General features: G+C 43.8%; 1 protein-coding gene across 1 annotated transcript in view; it reads left to right on the top strand.

The window, feature by feature from the left end:
* Positions 1-514: 514 nt before the first annotated feature.
* Positions 515-22928, top strand: part of ZNF385C (zinc finger protein 385C) — a 321616-nt gene continuing 299202 nt past the window's right edge. The window contains exon 1 of the mRNA XM_040436170.1: positions 515-579. The gene's annotated coding sequence lies outside the window, so the exon portion shown is untranslated. The remainder of the gene's footprint in view (positions 580-22928) is intronic.

Below are 22928 nucleotides of genomic sequence, written 5' to 3'. Positions count from 1 at the left end.
AACATAGCCATAGCCTTCATGTACATCTGCGCTGGAAGATCCGTTGCATGATGCCGTAAAAATGACGCCACGCCGGAAACCAGACGGACACCATTATGGTCACTGAGGTCCGTCATCTCCTGTTCCTATGATGGAACTACATTACTGCTGTATCTGCCTCAGGAAAAGCTGGGTTGACACCGACATGGATGCCATTGCACTTAACACATTTGTTATCATACTGAAAGCAAATGTGTCCTTCAGAAGTCCAGGAAAGCTGGGTGACAGCCTGTGGGAGCTGTGCCACTAGTTAGGCGGCACCCTTCCCCGGCTGCAGGAGGGGCACTGCCCTGGCACGGCTTGTCAGACTGAGGAGATGCTGAACCTGAATGGGAAGGTAACGTGAGCCTGGCTGGAGCCGGCGTGTCCCAGGTAGCGGACAGAGCAGCGCCCCCTAGCGGCCTCCTCCCTCCGGTCCAGCCCCCTGTCCAGATGTGCTGCACCGGCCGTGTGTGTGCGGAGGGTGCGGGGCGGGCTGTGTCTCCCGCATTCACCAGGTGGACCGCAGAGCTGAGGAGGACGGCGGGCTGGAGGCAGCAGGTGAGTGCCGCACCGGTCCTGTCCCCGGACAGAGCAGACATTTTATTCCATCCATTACACACGGGGATGAAGGCAGTCATTATATGTAATACACAGTACACAGCCCACTCTGCAGGGGGCGGCGGGTATCTAAGCAGGTATCTAAGCATGCAGAAGTGTATAGATGGAGGCAAGTCAACCTTACAGTATATGTCTCTGGTTATAGACAGTCAGTATATTTTTTAGAGAGATTCAGATCAATGAGTGCAGTCTCTATATCCTTCATGCCATACTTAGGGGCAGCCACTAACGTCCAGAGAGCAGGTATCTAAGGCTAGTGTATCTAAGTTCTATGCACTAAGGTCCAGGGTGCAGGTATCTAAGGGTAAAGTGTATCTAAGTTCTATGCACTAAGGACCAGGGTGCAGGTATCTAAGGGTAAAGTGTATCTAAGTTCTATGCACTAAGGACCAGGGTGCAGGTATCTAAGGGTAAAGTGTATCTAAGTTCTATGCACTAACGTCCAGGGTGCAGGTATCTAAGGCTAGTGTATCTAAGTTCTATGCACTAAGGTCCAGGGTGCAGGTATCTAAGGGTAGAGTGTATCTAAGTTCTATGCACTAAGGACCAGGGTGCAGGTATCTAAGGGTAAAGTGTATCTAAGTTCTATGCACTAAGGACCAGGGTGCAGGTATCTAAGGGTAAAGTGTATCTAAGTTCTATGCACTAAGGACCAGGGTGCAGGTATCTAAGGGTAAAGTGTATCTAAGTTCTATGCACTAACGTCCAGGGTGCAGGTATCTAAGGGTAGAGTGTATCTAAGTTCTATGCACTAAGGACCAGGGTGCAGGTATCTAAGGGTAAAGTGTATCTAAGTTCTATGCACTAACGTCCAGGGTGCAGGTATCTAAGGCTAGTGTATCTAAGTTCTATACACTAAGGACCAGGGTGCAGGTATCTAAGGGTAAAGTGTATCTAAGTTCTATGCCCTAAGGACCAGGGTGCAGGTATCTAAGGGTAAAGTGTATCTAAGTTCTATGCACTAAGGACCAGGGTGCAGGTATCTAAGGGCAGAGTGTATCTAGGTTCTATGCACTAAGGACCAGGGTGCAGGTATCTAAGGGTAGAGTGTATCTAAGTTCTATGCACTAAGGACCAGGGTGCAGGTATCTAAGGCTAGTGTATCTAAGTTCTATGCACTAAGGACCAGGGTGCAGGTATCTAAGGGTAGATTGTATCTAAGTTCTATGCACTAAGGACCAGGGTGCAGGTATCTAAGGCTAGTGTATCTAGGTTCTATGCACTAAGGACCAGGGTGCAGGTATCTAAGGGTAGAGTGTATCTAAGTTCTATGCACTAAGGACCTGGGTGCAGGTATCTAAGGCTAGTGTATCTAAGTTCTATGCACTAAGGACCAGGGTGCAGGTATCTAAGGGTAGATTGTATCTAAGTTCTATGCACTAACGTCCAGGGTGCAGGTATCTAAGGGTAAAGTGTATCTAAGTTCTATGCACTAAGGACCAGGGTGCAGGTATCTAAGGGTAGAGTGTATCTAAGTTCTATGCACTAAGGACCAGGGTGCAGGTATCTAAGGGTAGAGTGTATCTAAGTTCTATGCACTAACGTCCAGGGTGCAGGTATCTAAGGCTAGTGTATCTAAGTTCTATGCACTAAGGACCAGAATGCATGTATCTAAGGGTAGAGTGTATCTAATTTCTATGCACTAAGGACCAGGATGCATGTATCTAAGGGTAGAGTGTATCTAAGTTCTATGCACTAAGGACCAGGGTACAGGTATCTAAGGGTAGAGTGTATCTAAGTTCTATGCACTAAGGACCAGGGTGCAGCTATCTAAAGCTAGAGTGTATCTAAGTTCCATGCACTAAGGACCAAGATGTAGGTATCTAAGGGTAAAGTGTATCTAAGTTCCATGCACTAAGGACCAGGGTGCAGGTATCTAAGGGCAGAGTGTATCTAAGTTCTATGCACTAAGGACCAGGGTGCAGGTATCTAAAGCTAGAGTGTATCTAAGTTCCATGCACTAAGGACCAAGATGTAGGTATCTAAGGGTAAAGTGTATCTAAGTTCCATGCACTAAGGACCAGGGTGCAGGTATCTAAGGGCAGAGTGTATCTAAGTTCTATACACTAAGGACCAAGGTGCAGGTATCTAAGGGTAGAGTGTATCTAAGTTTCATGCACTAAGGACCAGGATGCAGGTATCTAATGACAGAGTGTATCTAAGTTCCTATAAGTCATTATCAGTGCATGAATGAATGGACTCTATATGATTTGTTATACACCTATTATATCTTAAACTGGATGTATCTAAGCATGTATCTAAGCACCTACAGTGTTAGCAGGTTGTCAGGTCATCATCAAGCATGTAATTAATGAAGTCATGACATTACTCATTACTGCTGGTGGGTATATGGCATAGCAGGATACAGGTATCTAAGCAGGTATCTAAACACCTAGATTTCAAGCAGATTATCAGGTCAGTGAATGGATGCAGTATTACATGGTTTATACTGTACCTGTTATACCAGTTCAGTAGGTAAGATGTGACATGTACCGGGGACAAGTGTGTGTATCTAAGCGTGTATCTAAGCGTGTATCTAAGCGCTTACATTTATGACATATGATCCAATAAATGGAGTCACTGTCTGCTTCATGTTATGCAGGTCTATTGCTTTATGTCATACAGTGTATTGTGTGTGTATCTAAGCACATATATTTCTCGCATATTGTCAGGTCCTATATAAAATTCATCATATGCTTCATTCACATGTTATATCCCGTTAGGTTGGCGAGTATGTTAGCAAGTAGCATGTATCTAAGTATGTATCTAAGCAGCACTGTTTATAGCACATTGTAGCGTTTTTAAAAGAACGGCATTGTTATATGCTTCTTGTGATACATATTTATAGACACGGAATAGCAGTAATGTATGCTTCTAAGCAGGTATCTAAGCCCCACTGTTTGCTACAGTCAGTAAATGAATGGAGTCACTATATGCTGCAGGCTATATACATCATATCCTATATGGTAGGTCAGAGGTAACATATGCCAAAGTGTATGTATCTAAGCAGGTATCTAAGCCCCACTGTTTGCTATAGTCAGTAAATGAATGGAGTCACTATAAGCTGCAGGCTATATACATCATATCCTATGTGGTAGGTCAGAGGTAACATATGCCAAAGTATTGTATGTATCTAAGCATGTATCTAAGCCCACGTATTTGTAACTTATTGATAAATAAATAAATGAATGGAGTCACTATATACTTCAAGTTATATACATTATATCCTTTATTGTAGGTAAGAGGTAACATATGCAAAAGTGTATGTATCTAATCAGGTATCTAAGCCCAAGTATTTGTAAACTTATTCATAAATCAGTAAATGAATGGAGTCTCTATATGCTTCAGGTTATATACATTATATCCTTTATAGTAGGTTAGACGTAAAATATACAAAATATTGTTGATGTGTGTATCTAAGCAGGTATCTAAGCACCAGTATTTGTAACTTATAAGTCAGTAAATGAATGGTCAAAGACCTTATTTATCAAAACTGGCCTTGTGGCCACTTCAACCAATCACAGTGCAGCTTTCATTTTTCCACAGCAGTTTAAGACATAGAAGCTGAGCTTTGATTGGTTGTTATTGACAACCAGGTTTCCTGTCAGTTTTGATTAACAGGGCCCAATGATTCATGTGCCTTATAACTCAGAAACATGGCACATTTTCTGGGCACTAACTATGGGCGATCATGCACAGCATATATATTTAGATTCTATGTGACGGCAGTCTTTGTACCGTGCTGTAGGAAATTATGTTGGGCGTTCAGAAAGATGTCATTTTTAAATATGGCGCCATTGCTTATACCTTATTCTGCAGTATAACGCAGTGACTTGTGTTTTCTATCATATAAAATCATTTAAAGGGGTTTTCCAGGATTTTACTACTGATGACCTATCCTCAGGATAGGTCATAAGTGTCTGATGGGTGGGGGTCTGACACCCCGAATCCCTGCCGATCAGCTGTTTGAGAAGGACGTTGCGGCACCCTCAGGAGCACCGGTGCCTTGTCAAACAGATGATCGGCGGGGGTCCCCAGTGTCAGACCCCCACCGATCAGATACCGATGACCTATCCTGAGGATAGGTCATCAGTATGAAATTTGTGGAAAACCCCTTTAATGTGGCACAAATGGATCAAGATGGTGTATGCCAAGTAGTACCAATACATTTGGCGTGGCACACTAGACCCGTGACCGTGATAGTCGTGCACTAGTACTTGGCGCCACCATTATCATTTAGCCATGCCTTTCATAGCTCCATTTTCTTCCAAACCAGCTGGCCGTATCATCCACCACGTCTTTCATAAATATGGCAGTGTCCCTTTGCATTTTGTGTGTAGGGATAAGTGCGCTTCTCGTACGTCTGGCGGTTCACGTGGCCACAGTTCAGACCCAGGAGCTGTGTGTGTTATAGGAAACTCCTGGACGGAGGGGATTTTCTGAACTACAACAAGTTCTTTTTTGACGTTCATTCATGAATTAGCCTTTGTCACTTCAAAAGGGAGTGTGCTCGGCCCAGGGAGGGCGCCGCCACCCGTGCTGGAAGCTCATGTTTTCTTATGGCCCCTCAAGACCAAACATTTATGACTCCCAAGTCGAAGCCCTCACCACTAGTGCAGTCATTAGGTCATATTTTACACCCGTACAAAATATGTTCCCTTAATGCAGGCGATCCATTACACACTTGGACAAATGACAGCTGCCGGCTCTTTCTTCTAAATAGAATGAATCAGCCTCCATTTAGACCAGCAGTGGTAGTACAGCCCGCTCTCTGTCCGAAGCCTCCCCCCATGTGAGTAATGCATCCAGCCAGTCAAAAATGAGACCCTTTCACTGGTGATAGTTTGGTGCCAGCGTCATAAAGAATCACTTTTCAGACTAATACTGGACGGGTGTACCAGGGGGGAGAGGCATCGCCTGTGCCCGAGGCTGGCAGGCTGAGAGATTTCTACTTACCGGAAGGTATCACTTCCCAGTAGAGGTGCTCTAGCTCCATAAATCGCAGAACTCTCACGTGCCTCTGTGGTTGCACTTGGAAAGTAGAGTTTTTTAGTTTTTTTGTTACATTTTAGATTATTTATGATCAGTTACAAATTCATTTTACATATTATTGAGTTGAACGTAGTGTATGTGATATTAATGTATTTTAGGTTCATATAAAGGGGTTGCCCTCTTTCAGGAGGCACAGGGGATCTGACTGCTCCAGATCTCCCGGCTGGGATTTGTTTACCTGGCTGCAGCAGTGATGTCACGTCAACATCACGTAATAGCCAGGGGCATAGCTAAAGGCTCATGGGCCCTGATGCAAGAGTTCAGCTTGGGCCCCCTTCTCTCTGCTTTGTGGCCGGGGGCAGGGAAGCACATACCCTTCATGCTGCCTGAGGCAAAAAGCGAAATGGCAACCCCCCCCTCCCGCCATGCCAAATTCTTGACCTAACCCCTTCCCTCCAGCCAGAGGTGTAACTTGACCAGCATTTCTATAATACCAGTGTCTTCTTATGCAGCACACTACCACTGCACCCCCTATTGCTACACTCCTGGCTGCAGCCAATCACCGAATCCCTTGGTGCACCACTGAGGCCAATGATTGGCTGCAGCGGTCACATGTTGTCGACTTGACATCACTGCTGCAGCTGGGTAAACAGATTTTGGTCAGGAGTGGCGATGCAGGATCTGCCAGGTAAGTAAAGATCACTTCTTTATTCCAGGCAGATCCCCTGTGTAAACTGGACAACTCCTTTAAAGGGGACTGTCCCTATTTCCTTACATAAAGGGGGTGCAGCTCCCAAACGCCTTCATAGATGATTGCAGATTTTCATTACTGGAAATGTCCTCCATTGCATCATTCATTCAATCCTTGCTGTAAGGTAAAGCATGTCCCGACTTCCTATGAGAAGTATGAGCTTCTAATGAGGCAGGAAATTGGTTTCGGACTACCTCCTATTTCATAAAGGATCACCGGAATATTACAGTGTAAAGCATGAGGGATGGACAAAGCAGATGCTGAAGCTTCTAATGAGGCATAAAGTTTATTTCAGCATTCAGTCATAAATATTTTATTTGTATGACTATGCCAGTATTTGAGAGCTTGTTTTTTGGAGGATGAGTTGCAGATTTTAAATCTTAGCATATATTAATTTGTTAAATAGTGGAAAGCATAAAAAAAACTAACTTTAAAAGAACCCGCGTAGAGTCACACATCCATTTAAGTGATCCGGCCGGCTGTTCACCAGATCTAGCCTAGCCATTCACCACCAGACCCTATATATTCACTATAGAGTATAAACAAATGTATATCCAGCCCTAGAAATGTATATGTGAATTGCCAGCAGTTTGAAGTAAAGGTCCAACTTGGTGTTACCAGTTAAGGGTTGTGTCCCTGTACAGTCTGACGCTATTCAATCAGTACTGCCAGTGTCAGACTGTGCCCGGACCCCCCTGCCCAATTCAGAACAACCGGTTGGACCTTTACTGCAGACTGCTCACTATACATTCATAAACTTCTAGAAGGAATACTAGAGGAATGACACAGCATATAGTTATATAAAAAAGATGCTGTAGAATTAGTACATGGGGAATTCAAGTAGTTACTAAAACAGACATGTCAGGAGAAGTGACAGGTCCTCTATAACTGAAAATGGAACAAATCCGAAAGAAATTAACCCTGTGTTCACTACAGGATTTGTGCAAAACTGTTTGCTTCATAAAATCTTGCAGTCTGACACACTGTGGCCAAGGTTATCTCCTGCTTACTTTTAGCATTGGTTTCTAAGTTAAAAGTTTTTTTGTTTTTTTTTATCTTTGGGGAAATTTTGGGCAGACCCCCTCTAATGTGCCCGTTCCTGCATATGGAAGCAGACTTACCTGCTCTCCGACACTGGTTTCTGTTTCTTTTGTTTTCTTGCCACCACGGCAGCACTCTAGTTCCAGTGTGAGCATCTAGTTTGACAGCCTCTGAGGCCAATCACTGGCTGCAGCATTGACACATTCACCTTATGTCACATGATCCATTGGCATGATGCAAAGAGGACGTGTCACTGCTACAACCAGAGATTGGCTGGAGTGGCTGCCAAACTAGAGGTTGACATACAGGAACCAAAGCGCTGCAGCGGGGGAGCAAAGGAGCCAGAACCCAGGGTTGGGGTGTAGGTAAGTATGCTTCCCTCAGAGCTGCTCTGTCTATGTGGGGGCCGGGGGAACCTGCCTGAAAGGCTCATGAAAATGGATAACGTCTTTAAATGTTCCTTTAAGCAAACATACTGTAGTCAGTGCTCGCATTGCAAAGTATTTGGAGGGGTTTTGCAGTGAAGACTTTACATCATTATTCATTGTGTAAAATACCACAAAGTCGTAAAGAAAAGGAAGAAACTACGACAAGGGAATGGAGGAGGTTATATGCATAAAAGATGATAAAAAGCCATTGCAGAGGTTGAGAAGAGACACAATGGAAGACAAATGTCCCACTACAGCGCCCCAGTAAGTGTTTCTGGCCTTTTCTCTTAAGGAGATAAAATGAGGCAGGAGTTATTCCGACAGCTGATTTTTCACCAGAAACTTTTTCTCTCTCAATCAGTCTGAACAATCACCACATGTTTTATTCATGTTTTTACATTTTTAATGCTCTTACTAATAAAATGGAAATCAGTAACAAAAGCGCCATATATAACCGTTTCTGAGAGATTGCAAGTAATCTTTCTTGTAGCATTCATTGTATTTGGAATATTAAAAACTTCAAAATAGGAACATTTCTTTGTTCTTATTCGTGAGCGTAAAAAGTGGATGTCTAGCGGGATTTTTTTTTTTTTAATATTGGTCAGAATGGATTAAAAAATATAGAAGAAGCTTTAGTCACCTCACCAGTCACCTGCCAGTGCCGTTTTGACGCTTACCAGGTCCCCTTTGGTCTCTGCTTCCTGGGCCCAATTCAACACACAGAAAATGGCAGGAGATGCCCATTCAGACAATCACTGCCCACAGTGGTGATCCGCCCAAATGTTACTGATGATTTTAATGGTGAGGACCATGTACCAGCTGTCCAGTGGTAATAAATGGTGCCCACTCCATGCATCTATCAAACTTGACTAATAGATTGAGGACTAGAGAAAATATATCACTTAGGCATGCTCTTGAGTATTTTTCTGTTTATCCTTTAGTTACCTCAAGTAACCTTATGTGACACTGGTGTCCCCTGGTTGCCAGCATCTCCCGTCTCCCAGTGCGCACGGTCGCCAGAATGCTCATCTGCTGGTCTGTGTCCACCAGAGTCTCTCTACTCCTTGTCACCGGGCATGCCACCAGAGTAGCACTTTTCAATCCACTCGATGCTGCTCTGTGGCCTGCTCCTTTGCCAACGGTGTCCCTGTCTGCCCGTAGGGTGGGGCGGGGTCGGCCTTCCCACTCACCAGCACGTGCATCCTAATCTTCCAAGCCTATGGGAGTGTGCCTGAGCACCCTGCTAAGGTGCGCTATATTCTGTTCTGACTTCCCTAGCTTGACATCTGCCTGTTTACCAGATTTGACCCTGAGCTTTCTGACCTGACCTCTGCTTGACTCTCATGTTGACCCCTTGCTTCCACATCTGACTCTTGGCCTGATAGCCAGATCTAACAAACTCTGCCTGTCGTGCCTGTGGTTCATGTACTGACTATGATTTTAGCTGTCCCCTTCGTACTACACAATGTGTGTTTGACCTGCTTGGGCCATCTGTCACTGAAGAGAGACCACTTCAAGATGTAGCATCCTGGTGGTTCCCCTGCATCATAGTCCAGATCCCTGTATAGGGGTTGAAGAGTAAAAACCAGGAAGGGAAGGGGGGCACTTAGATAAATCCCTTAGAAGTAGCCCCAACCAAAATTTTTGTTGTTCATGATTTACCTGCGAAAGTTAGCATCTAAATATGTCTAGGTTTCCAAGTTCAGGTTTTTATGCAGTTTCTAAAGCCAAATCCATGAACAGTACATAAATGGCGGACATATATAAAGGAGAGACTGAGTCTTCTCTTTTTGATTACACGTGAACATGAAAGCACGGCGTTAAATCGACAAATCGTTGATTGTCCTTTGACTTTATCTGTGACCTGTTGGGTGGCACATCTGACTTTGCAAGTATTGTTAATGACTGCACCCACCAATGACTAAAAAATTCAAAAGGTTAGATGAATTTTTCACTGATGTCTGAGCTGACAATTTCAGGACTGTCCTAACAGTCTGTCCAATGTCCAATGGTTGTGTGTACCCATACCAGTACCATGGGGAATTTTCCATGCAGATTTAGCTGCATATTCCACACAGAAATCCGCAGGAAAATGGCCTGAGTCCCATTGATCCTGCCTCCTTTTCCTTGCGGATTGCAAAACCACCACAAGAAAGGACATGTCGTTTCTAGGTACAGTGTCTGTGTGGAAACTGCACCCCCTGAGTGGGGCTAATTTATGGTTGTATCCACTGTACTCAAACTAAAAATCTGCAGCAGAAATCTGCAAATTTTTCAGTGGATTCCACAGTGATATTTTCCGAAGATCTATTTCTGCCGTGTGAACATACCCTAATGTTATTGATGTACAAGTGCAGGAAGACTGATCTCAGAGAGACAAGATGGTTTGTAGGAGCAGTGATTCAAACTGACCTCCAGAGACACCAGTGGAGCTGCACATTTATGCTGTGCTGCCGTGTGCTTTTAATACGGCTTTATTTTACAGGTGCTGTGAATTCAAACTGTTAATTTTATATTTGCTATAATGGGCACGGTGGGCTGGCAGTGATCTCTCATCAGGAGTATTGTGCTGCAGGAGCTTATTGAATAGATGGAGCTCGAGTGTATAGGAGGCGCACTAGTAGTGTATCAGGTGCAAGAGCATTGTATATGAGACCGACAGAACCCGAGTGGAGCCCGGAGAATCCTAGGTAGTGGTTGCAGAGTGCTTCCAGTATCTGGACCTTACCATATTCCTGCTGTTACTTGGGCTCACCAGGGAGAGTTCTCCAAGACTAGAGAAGAAGGCCCTGTGTATCTTGCAAGTGGTTGCGGACCATTTCCATTGTTTTCCTATACTGAGGCAGATGGAAGCCTTGCTGCCCCAGTCTGAGAGGATAACCAAGCAAGATAGTACCAGGCCATGGAGGCCCTGCATGGACATAGTACACGAGCAGCTCTGTGACTGTAACAAAGACTGTACTTCCAAGTTGTATGCCTGTTTGAGACTGGGTTTCACTACCTGAAACCATCAAGCATAGTGCTGTAACTACCAAGCTCTGTGTCCAATTGTGACTATAACTGGAAGGCGCTGTGCCATTGGTTGTAACTATTACGCTTGTTTCCCAAAATGGAGTAATGTCTTGTTAGTTTGAACTCTGCTTTGTTTCCTGCGCCATCCTCCACTGGGGAACTGTTATGGTCAAGAGCCACACATGAAAACTACCCGTTACAGGTCGACAATTGTTGCTTTAACTTTTCACTGTGGATCTGTTATTTCCATCTTTCTCCACAAACATTGCGGATCTTGCGTACAAGGAATATTTTTTCAGTAACTACTGTTGCTTGTTAGCAGAAGCCTCAGCAGCGGGTAGGTAGTAGCCATGTAGACCCCATACTCCAGAGATACTCAGTAGTAATTCTTAGCTCTGGAGGAAGATACATTTGGATAGGGAAATCCCAAAAGGTCTGTTGCCGTGAATATACAGTATATATATCGGACTGATGTTATTCCAGTATATTGAGTAAAGTCCTATGAAAGGATGAATGCTTGTTGTGTTGGTGAACAAACATAATTGACATCTTAATGGAAAGATCCAGGCATTAAGTAAGGAATAGTCAGCAATGGAAAATATATATTCTGTAAATCAGGAGTGATGTCTCTGGATCGGTGAGACTTAATGTTAGATCCGTAATAACTAAGTGGTCTGAAGACAGGCATTTGACGTATTCAGTAAATGCACTTCAGTAATGACTGCAGTAATGACTATGTTGTATATGCCATTCTTTTTCATTTTGATACAAATTAGCACTAAAAGCAACAACTAAAGTTAAAGGGATATTCTCATCTGAGTACATATTGCTAGGATCATATACCATAACTAGAGATGAGCAAATTTTTGGAAAATTCGATTCAGTTGCTTTGCCGAATTTTACAAAAAGATTCGCTTTGTGATGAATCACTTCATCACAAAGTACATTTTTTTGTAAGTAGCAGGTGCAATGACAGGGAGCTGCGATAGCGCCACTCCCCATTAGTGTACCCCTCATACATGATCGCGGCATCTGAGAGTAATAATACAGTTTAAAATTAACAGAATTTTTTTTATCATCCTTACCGGCTCCATTTGCTTGCGATGGACCGGCCACGTCATCCTGCTTGAAGATCTTGCGCGAAGTCTCTCGCTGCCTGAGATAACGTCATCATGCTGGCCGGCATGGTGACATCACACGTCACCTCGCACGGGATTTCGGCCTTTATTTTCAATCTAGATGGCGGCGCCCGGCCCCTCGCGAGCAAATGGAGGAGGCATGATTTTTTGTTTTTTACACTATTTCAAGTTAAATCGATTTGCTACCATGAAGCATGAGGCTTTGCGGCGAATCAAATTTATCCTGAAATTCGGATGGAATTCCACTTAGTTGGATTTAATTTGCTCTAACCACCATAACATTATGATCAATAGGTGTACGGGACGCTGATCCAGAGGACTAAAGGAATTATTTTGGAAAAAGGCTGTAAAAGTGGAGAAGAACATCATGGATGAGTCAAGAAACCATGGTCTCTTCTGCACCTTCAGTATGTACATATAGAGATACAAAAGTGCTGTAAGGGGATATTATATGGTCATAAGTATCATAAAATTTATTAAGATATCCACAGACCGCGAGCTAAAGAGTATAGTACTAGCCACTGATGACCTCACAAGTTTTACATGGCATGTGTACTATCAACAAGAAAAGATCTTAGAGCCCGTGTGATGTAACCTGAATTGTTTCATAGCCATGTGCTTGGAAACTCAGATCTACACTTTATCCCTTAGTTTCAGTGATTAGCACTAATAACTTTGTGATGTCTGCCAGCATTATAGTTGAAGGCATCTCCCTGACACACAAACATCCCTCGCTACTTTTCCTGTGAAGGAATGCAAAGTTTTTCAGCTATGACAACTGCATGGCCATGCCAGCGCAAGAAGGCCAAAGCTAATGAGTGCTGGGTACAGGCCTAAAATGAAATAGCAATCTGGAATATTAAAGCCTGGACATTTATCAAAGAGGATGATTGTTGGCCTGGACATACCGGAGAATGTTTTGAGCGTTCTACAAACCAGAAGTTGTGTACAGACGTACACAGGCCACAGTGTGAGGAGCTTCTGCGTCTAGCCAAATCTTTGAAGTGATGATTTCTCAGAAGTGATGGAGAAAGTGGCTTTTTAATCCAATTCACTTGTACTAAGGTGAAAGTGTCAAGGCTCAACGGGTTGTACTTGGTCGTTGCCCACACAACTCTGCTTACAACATTTTATGCGAAAATGTCAACATCTTGAAATAACCCTCCTCATAGAAGTTAGGAACCATTTCTACCTAGACACAATTTCTAAGCATTTCAATTTAAAGAGTATCAGACTTGGCAGATGTACCCATGCAGACATTATTATTATTATTGCCTACAATGACCATATACATCTATGAATAATTTGGCAAAATAACCTGACCCTTATTTCACAACCGAAAGGGGAACTATTGCAAGCTTCTTCTGCAGTGCCCCAGAGGACCACTGCAAAGGGTTAACATTTGCTATTTGGGTTAAAGTATTTTCCCTGCTTTAATGTTATTCCAAGAGCTGGCAATGGCAGCAGAGCTTAGCTTATTGCGCCCTACTCAGAAGAAGGAAGGCTGGACCTGCCACCTCTAAGGGAGGAGCTGCATGCTACCTATGCAGTGTGAGGCCCACTTCAAAGAGTCTCCATCCTTGCATGCTGGGGAAAAGTCCACATCCTCTGAGAGAGAAAGAAGTAGAGAATATACAGACTGCTGAGGGCCAATTTAAAGGATTGGTGCAAAGAGCAGACAGTAAGTGCAATCGTTTGTTTATGGCAACAGATCTTACTGCTAGTGAGAAGGGTATATTGCTTTGGTTTCTACCATGCTTTTACAATGGATTGGAAAAAGTGCACTCCTCTGTGGGAACTGTATTACATATTGTGAAGGATTGCCCTGCTTTACACCTCCAAACCTCACAACTTCAAGGGCACCCTACCTAACATCAGGCAGGGACCCCGATACCAGGGTGTGCCCCAAGTGAAGAAAGGTTGTGCCCTCCATTCACTCATGCATGGCCCCAGGGAGTGCTGGAGTGAGGACCAGCACTGCGAACAACAACTATTCCTTGTGCCACCACTACCACTCCTATTCTCCTCACAGCTCTCCCCTGCAGACTGTCTGCTGCACATCAAGGATGGAAACACTCCATAGGATGATGACACTAATTCCAGTTCTGTATGTAGCTAAGTTCAATAAGTTTTTGCTGAGCTATTGGATCTTTTTGGATCTTAGGATGGCCTCCATGGATTATCTGTGTTGTGAATTTAACATTGGCGTTCGATCCTTGTAAAAGTGGATTGTGTAAATGTGTGAAATGTCAGCGGTGTCTAGTGATCGTCAGCTCCTGCGTGTATTTTTTAATGCATGATTATAAATGTCCCACCACTTCTGAACACCAGATATGTAAAGAGCGATTAGAGGGTCTATAATTTAAAAATAAACCCTTAGAGGGGGTCTCCCACTCAGGATTCCCCTTTATGGGCCATTGTGTAGAAGGGCCATGTAAGGTTTGTTCTGCACTGAGAGATCTAACCTATCCATGATCTTAGGGGCAACCCCTGACTAATTTTACAAATATTATGCTTTAAAAAAGTTTTCTACTACTTTACTATTGATGGCATATCCTCAGTATAAGCCATCAATATCTGATTCGCGGGGGTCTAAAACAGCCCACACCTCCCACCCTTTAGCTGTTTCAGAGTAGCTCCGGTGCCAACTACACAGCTCCGTCCATTGTGTAGTTGAAGGAGCTAGTAATTGCAATGCTGCTCCTACTCAACTGGATGAAGATAGGCCATTCATAGTGATGGAGTGGACAACCCCTTTAAAGGGAGCCTATGACCAGGAAATTCATTGTTACACCAGACACAAGGCCTTGTAGGGCTAGCTCAGCTCAATGTAATATTATCCTTTACTTAGCAATCTTCATTCTGGAGAAAAAGTACTTCTAATCTATATGTAAATAAGCAGTTAAGTGCACCGAGGGCGGGCCCAAGCCACTCAGTGCACCCTTGCTCCTCCTGCCTACTCTGCAAGCCGCTCTCTTCTTTTTGATGGAGGTTTCTGCATAGTGATCTCTCCTCTTAATATTTATCCTTGTCATTTATGTCATTATATGCTCATATGCAGTTGCAAAAGTTTCTTCTCTCCATAGGCAGTGCCTCATTAAAACATATCGTCTGCAAATGTACTGTTACTGTGTTGTACACTCAGCCTTAGGGCTCGTTCACACGACCGTGCCGTTTTTTTTGCGGTCCGCAAAACACGGATGGCGTCTGTGTGTCTTCCGCAATTTGCGGAACAGAACAGGAGGCCTATTATAGAAATGCCTATTCTTGTCCGTAAAATAGACAAGAATAGGACAGGACTCATAATTTTTGCGGGGCCACGTAACGGAGCAATGGATGCGGACAGCACACTGAGTGCTGTCCGCATCTTTTGCGGACCCATTGAAATGAATGGTTCCGTATATGGACCGTATGCGGAACGCAGAAAATGGCCCGTATACGGAACGCAAAATACGTTTGTGTGAACGAGCCCTTAGACTGACATTACAGATACAAAACAGAGGAGGGCCCTGCATTTTTAACACCTCAGCATCCTTAAGTGAATTAATGGCAACCTAAATAAAATAGAAGACTTATTGCTCAAGGTTTTATGTTATGGAGACCTTTGGCTGCGCCAAGCTAAAATAAATCCTTACGTGTATTTCTTCTCCAAATATACTATCAATAACTGTACTTTACTCAAGTCCATCTTTATGATGTTGTAGAAGAATTTGGTGTTAGATCCCTGGGGTAATATACAGACAGAACCATTGTGTGCTTTCATAATACCATTCAGCTAGAAAAATAAAATGTGTATTTGACGTGGGCCTTTAGTTTAGGACTATTAAAGGGGTTTTTAGACATTTTAAACTGATGACCTAATCTTAGGGTGAGTCATCAATATCTGATAGGTAGGGGTCTGACAGCCATGACCCAGGGTCGTACTGGCCCACCAGTGTACCATAGGATCTTCCAGTGGGCCCAGTTTTTGAAGCCATAATGAGTCCCAAAGGTCCAAGAGAAAGATTGCACTTGGGAACGACTTTGAAGCCACTGGCCACTAGGGTCTATGTCTTAGGTTCTGAATCAATTTGACTTTGTCGATGATATGGGGGTTGGGTCCCGAGAATAATTTCCTCTGGTGGGCCCAAGGAACTCCAGTCTGATACTGCCAGGACCCCTGCTGATCAGCTTTTTGAGAAAGCCCCGGCACTCCTGTGAGCGCTATGATCTTCTCGCAGCTTACTCTAGGCCAGTGACATCACATTCATCGATCATATGGCCTAGAAGCTGCTCAGTCCCATTCAATTGAATGGAGCTGAAGTAGTATACCAAGCATAGCTGCTATATAATGTATGGATCTGTGCTTGGTAGGCTGTGAGAAGTCTAGGGTGCTCACAGAAGCGCCAGTGCCTTTTCACACAGCTACATGGTAAGCTTGGCCAGAAAACCATGGCACAACCAGAGTTAGCAAGCAGTGCAGCCATTGGACTGAATTCTGCAGTATTGCATTTTTTGCGATTCTGAGGTCGTACTGCAACCCCACTTAGTTCAATGTCTGCACTCCTACACAGCCATCTTTGGCCAAGCAACCAGTGTCTCAGCCAAGATTGCCGCGTGGCCCCAGCCCTAAATAGGACCACACCCACATTCTAGTGTAAAAACAGGAAATGTTGAGGATGTTGGAAAAAGCCATTCTTTTAGTACATCTGGATACTAAATTTGCCTAAAATGTGATGCATAAAATTTTTGCCGCAAACAGCAGTGGAGCACTTTAGCATAGCACATCAGCAATTGTTGTGTAATTAAAGGCGAACATGCCTGTTCACCCCAGACTTCAAAATCCTTCACCTCACATGTCTCTTCACCCTAGTAGTTAATTCAGATAGGTGATGTAAAACTCGTCCATGTTCTGTCAGCTAGAAACTGCCAATTTTACTTCCATATTGAATCAGCACTGTCTCCGACTGTGTTCTGCTAGTCTGTTTGTGACATACGGATGGCATCAGTTCTCATCAGTTTTTTACTGAAAGATGCACACTCAATGTCTTATCACCCATAAGTGTAAAATGGACAGGGGAGAGAGAGTGTCTATGTGCTGTCAGTTTTTTTCATGGATTCATTGACTTAAATGGGAAAGTCTAGTGTGAAAATCGGACCAAAATAGTGCGTGCTGCGGTTATCTCCAAATGGATTGACGGTTAGTGAAGAAGATGGGACATGGGAATTGGCCCCTTGACTTCGAAGTGTCAGCATTCAGTCCACGCGTTGTCTGTTCTAAACTCGGACAGCACCTAGATGTGAAAATCATTCATCTGAAAGAGCCCTTACTGCATGTGTATCTTCTGTGTAGTAATGAGCGAAGGAGAGTCTATACATACAGCATCATGCAAACACATTTTACATTACGCACGTGCACATGGATGGTTCAAAAAACAAAGAAGGGCTTAGAATCAATGACTTAGTAAATATGGCAGTAAACCAGATTGAGACAAAAACAGAAGTCAGCAAGAAAGAGTACCTGTACGCATGGGCATACATGGGCGTAGCAGCTATAGCACTTGTGCTTATATATATATGTATCATTTTTGCTACTTATGCTGCTGCTCTAATTTTTTTTACACCAGTTGTTAGAGGCCTCGTTTATTTTTCTGTGGGTCCCTATGAATTATAGTTATACCCCTGCCTACAAGCACCCATTTCTAAATGCAAAATTTGTTGAACGTGATAAAATGTGGAAGTACAGAGAAAGAAATAGGTGAAATACTGCAGTCAGGCACCACATGGGTGGGGGGTCTACTGATCATATCAGCTAAGGTCCTACTGGGGAGGAAGTAAATATACAACAGACAAGACCAGTGAAAACCATAGGTACAAAGTTCTGAAAAATAAGTAACTTACTGACAAGGCAAACAATAAAAAGGGAAGTAAGGCACATATTTCAGGTAACATTAGTGCCTAATTAGTCAGAGCTGGCGTTTACCTGAACAGATCAGGGAAGTGAAGAAAGTTCATATATTGGCTTGTAAGCCTACAGATTCAAAATGTGACCAATTGCTGTAAGGTCATTCGGTTTGGATAGGGCAGGTCCGTATAGTTCAGCAACCATTGATGTCCACAGGTAGTGGCATTCTGCAGGGGTGGACTGACCATAAACCTTACAGGGAAATTTCACAGTGGGCCGATACCCAGGGGGCCACCTGGGCCCTCCTCACGGCCGGCCAGTGGAAGTTTTTGGAGATGTATGTTGTGCTCCTCGCAGTATTTTGTGATGGACTGTGGTATTTGGCTCTGTTGGGGTTGTATAATGTGTTGCAATATGGTATTGCTGGCCCCACTTACTTGTGTTGGCCCCACCTTCCATCAGTTTGGACCCGACTACAAAACAAGGCCACTTTTAGTATTTTTTTTTAGGGCCACTTTAAGTTCCCAATCCGCCCCTCGGCATTCTGTAATCAATTTTAAGTGTATATCAATGCTTGCAATATTCAGTGAGAAAGATGTGGGAAGTGTACAACCTATAAGTCATAGTCAATTGGCGGTGGTCATGATTATAGTGTAAGAGATCAGTCGAGACTGACAGTCTAGTAAATTGAAAATAATGCCCCTTGTTCGAGAACTAAGCACAGAGTGTGCTTGTAGAAGACTATGAGCATTTGGCCTTAAATAAAATAAAAAACTCCTCTTACCTCTCTTGCACTGTGGCTCCTCTCCATCTCTGGCAGCAGTCACGCCCCCATGTCTTCTCCAGCCCATGCTGCACTGTCACCTGACTGAGTGCAGCGTCAGGTCATAGTGCGCGCACTACATCCTGACGCTGTACAGGGTCAGGACAGTGCAGCGCTGGCCCCAGGAAGGAAGACTAGGGAGGCTTCACTCCCTGTTCCCGGCACCTAATACATACTAGTATGCTCTTTCATAATGGAAGTGCTCCCTAGCATTTTCTTTATAAGACACACGGCCATTATCCCCCACTTCTGGGGGAAACAAAGTGCGTCTTATAAAGAGAAAAATACGGTACATACTTTTGGACTTACACATTAATTTAACTCTGGTCAATAGAAATTCCAAGTCTGCCTTACATATTTTATAGGAGGATGAAAATGTTGTCATATAGGGCAATTTATGTTCAAGTATCCTGAAGAGATAAGGTGAAGGAGATCTGTGTCATCCTGCTCAGGGGCCTTGATGTATGGCGCAGATCTGAGGCTAATTATCTGTAAGAAGAAGTCACGGTGCTGCAGCCTCTTCACAGCGCAGTACATTGTATAGTGGCTGTGCTTGGTATTGCAGCCCAGACCCATTCACATGAATGAGACTGAGCTGCAAATAGGCCATGTCACTGATAAATATAACATCATTGGCCTAGGGGAAGGCCACAGCGCTCACCAGATTGCTGCAGCCTCTTCAAATAACTGATTGGAGGGGGTGCCGGGAGATGAACCCTCACTGATCAGAAATCAATGGCTTAATCCTGTAGATATTGAACTCCTGGAAATCCCTTTAATTTAGAATTATTAAATGTATCGGTGCTTAGTTATCTAAGGCAGTGTTTCCCAACCAGTGTGCCTCCAGCTGTTGCAAAACTACACCTCCCAGCATGCCTGCACAGCCAAATGCAGTACGGGCATGCTGGGAGTTGTAGTTTTGCAACAGCTGGAGGCACACTGGTTGGGAAACACTGATCTAAGGTATTGTGTTACTGTTCTACAACCACATGTGCTTCGTGATCAATATCTGATATATATATACAGTATACTGTGTATATATATATATATGTACACAAATATATCATATATATGCATCACTTTTATTTGAGCCAACTAGAACATGGAGGATGGTGGGGGTATAACGGTTCAAGCGATTTGTATGCCATTAACAAAATGGATTTTATTTTTGTATGGGGAAGAAAAATATCACATGTTTATCAATGCTTTTATCGAAGACTTTCTTCGGCATCGCTCTTTTCCAAAGTTAGAGGAATTGATTAAGAACTTCTGGGATTCTGACAGTCACTGAAAAGCCTTAATGCTTTCAGCTCGACCAACCTTGCTCTTTACCATTCATTGAGTGTACAGATATTTTCTTCTTTTACCGGGCCATTTATCATTTGATTTCCAGCCTTTCAGATCAGCGTCTGTTATGTGCGCAGCTTATTATGCACTCTGAAAGTTTATCAAACACCGCTCACTTATCAATAAAACATGTAGATTGCTGAATTGTTTTCTCCTTGGCTTGGCAGAACTATGATTAAAGTCAGTTCGCCTCAGACGACTCCCCGCACTGCAGAGCGGCAGGCAAAAATATCGTAAATCAAAGAACGAACTGCTGACATGCATAAAATTGATTATTGATGGATTAGAATATTTGATTTGTTAATTGCTTTTTATTATTGTCATTCTAATGACTGTGTTGGAAATGTAAGATGTAAAGGAAGCATTTACTATAACCTTGAATGGTGTTGGTAAATGCTTTCAGTATGCAATCTGGATAGCGAAAAGCAATGGAAAATGCAATACATGAGCGGACAGCGCAAGGCAGCAAGCATTACTGCCCCTAAGGCTACTTTCACACTAGCGTTAGGAGCGGATCCGTCTGATGTTTCATCAGACGGATCCGCTCCGATAATGCAGACGTTTGCATCCGTTCAGAACGGATCCGTCTGCATTATAACTTAGAAAATTTTCTAAGTCTGAAAGTAGCCTGAGCAGATCCGTTCAGACTTTACATTGAAAGTCAATGGGGGACGGATCCGCTTGAAGATTGAGCCCTATAGTGTCATCTTCAAGCGGATCCGTCCCCATTGACTTCCATTATAAGTCTGGACGGATCCGCTCGCCTCCGCACGGCCAGGCGGACACCTGAACACTGCAAGCAGCGTTCAGGTGTCCGCTCACTGAGCGGAGCGGAGGCTGAGCGCTGGCAGGCGGATGCATTCTGAGCGGATCCGCCTCCACTGAGAATGCATTAGGGCCAGACGGATGCGTTCGGGGCCGCTCGTGAGCCCCTTCAAACGGAGCTCACGAGCGGACACCCGAACGCTAGTGTGAAAGTAGCCTTAGGCTGCATGTACACAGCAATTCTGTATGCACAGAATGCACTACAAGTCTTCAGTGTGCAACCATATTGCAGACCATGTGAGGTATCCGTAGAGCAGTATGTTCTCCCCTAGAAACAGTGCTCCGAGGGGAGAATACCAGAGTAAGGCTGGCATAGGCGAACACCAATAGCAGAGGTCCCCTGTGAAAGAACATGATAGACCCCTAATTTGATGTAGGTGTTTTATTGTAGAAAAAACTAATTAAAAAACAACAGCTACACGTCTTCATCTTCATCAGGCTGCTTCATCAAGGTAGGTACAAGATATAAATATTATATATATATATATATATATATATATATATATACATACACAATGATGACCCGGAAGTGAATGCTACTTAATTGGTTGTAATGTGTAAAACACAAATAAATACATGGTACAAGAAAAGTATAAAAGGAAATAGTGCTAATCCTGGTATCATTTTTCAGTTTCCTTTGTGTGGTCTCTCCTCCTGGTGTGGAGGAACTCCACCTTCACTAATGTTGTTCCTGGTCTTCAGAACATGATCCGGTAAGGTGTATTAACCCACAGAGATTAATACAGTAACCTAGGAGGTATGACACCAGGGAGTGCCCCTCTCTTTTAGACTGTTGTGACAGGAGCTTTCCTAACCACAAATTTCATATGCCAGCAACTGGGCTTACCTGACATTAGTTGTAACTTGACAGAAACTCATTTGTGATGTCACAGCAGCCTTCCATCCTGAAACTCCCTTGTGATGTCATGATGTCAACGTAGCTCTTTTGATGGAGCTCAGTTTTAGGTCACAGCAGCTTTTCCGACTGATACTAACATGTGATTTCACAGCAGCTCTGACTGAAACTCACCTGTGATGTCATAGCGTTTTCCTGACTGAAACTCACCTGTGATATCACAGCGTTTTCCTGACTGAAACTCACCTGTGATGTCACAGCCGTTTTCCTGACTGAAACTCACCTGTGATGTCACAGCTGTTTTCCAGACTGAAACTGCCCTGTGTTGTCACAGCAGCTATCCTAACTGAAACTCACTTGTGATGTCACAGCAGTTTTTCAGACGGAAACGCCCTTGTGATGTCACTGCAGCTTTACCGACTGAAACTCCCTTGTGATGTCACAGCAGATTTCCTGACTGAAACTCCCTTGTGATGTCACAGCCGTTTTCCAGACTGAAACTGCCCTGTGATGTCACAGCAGCTTTTCCGACTGATACTAACATGTGATTTCACAGCAGCTCTGACTCAAACTCACCTGTGATGTCATAGCGTTTTCCTGACTGAAACTCACCTGTGATGTCACAGCCGTTTTCCTGACTGAAACTCACCTGTGATGTCACAGCGTTTTCCTGACTGAAACTCACCTGTGATGTCACAGCTGTTTTCCTGACTGAAACTCACCTGTGATGTCACAGCCGTTTTCCAGACTGAAACTGCCCTGTGTTGTCACAGCAGCTATCCTAACTGAAACTCACTTGTGATGTCACAGCAGTTTTTCAGACGGAAACGCCCTTGTGATGTCACTGCAGCTTTACCGACTGAAACTCCCTTGTGATGTCACAGCAGATTTCCTGACTGAAACTCCCTTGTGATGTCACAGCCGTTTTCCAGACTGAAACTGCCCTGTGATGTCACAGCAGATTTCCTGACTGAAACTCCCTTGTGATGTCACAGCAGATTTCCTGACTGAAACTCCCTTGTGATGTCACAGCAGATTTCCTGACTGAAACTCCCTTGTGATGTCACAGCAGATTTCCTGACTGAAACTCTCCTGTGATGTCACATCGTTTTCCAGACTAAAACTCCCTTGTGATGTCACTGCAGCTTTCCAGACTGAAACTCCCTTTTGATGTCGCAGCAGTTTTCCAGA

This window comes from Bufo bufo, chromosome 6 (assembly GCF_905171765.1).
Source record: "Bufo bufo chromosome 6, aBufBuf1.1, whole genome shotgun sequence".
NCBI classification, from domain to species: Eukaryota; Metazoa; Chordata; class Amphibia; order Anura; family Bufonidae; genus Bufo; species Bufo bufo.
The sequence above is the reverse complement of the archived record's forward strand: the minus strand, read 5'-3'. Positions and strand labels throughout refer to the sequence as shown.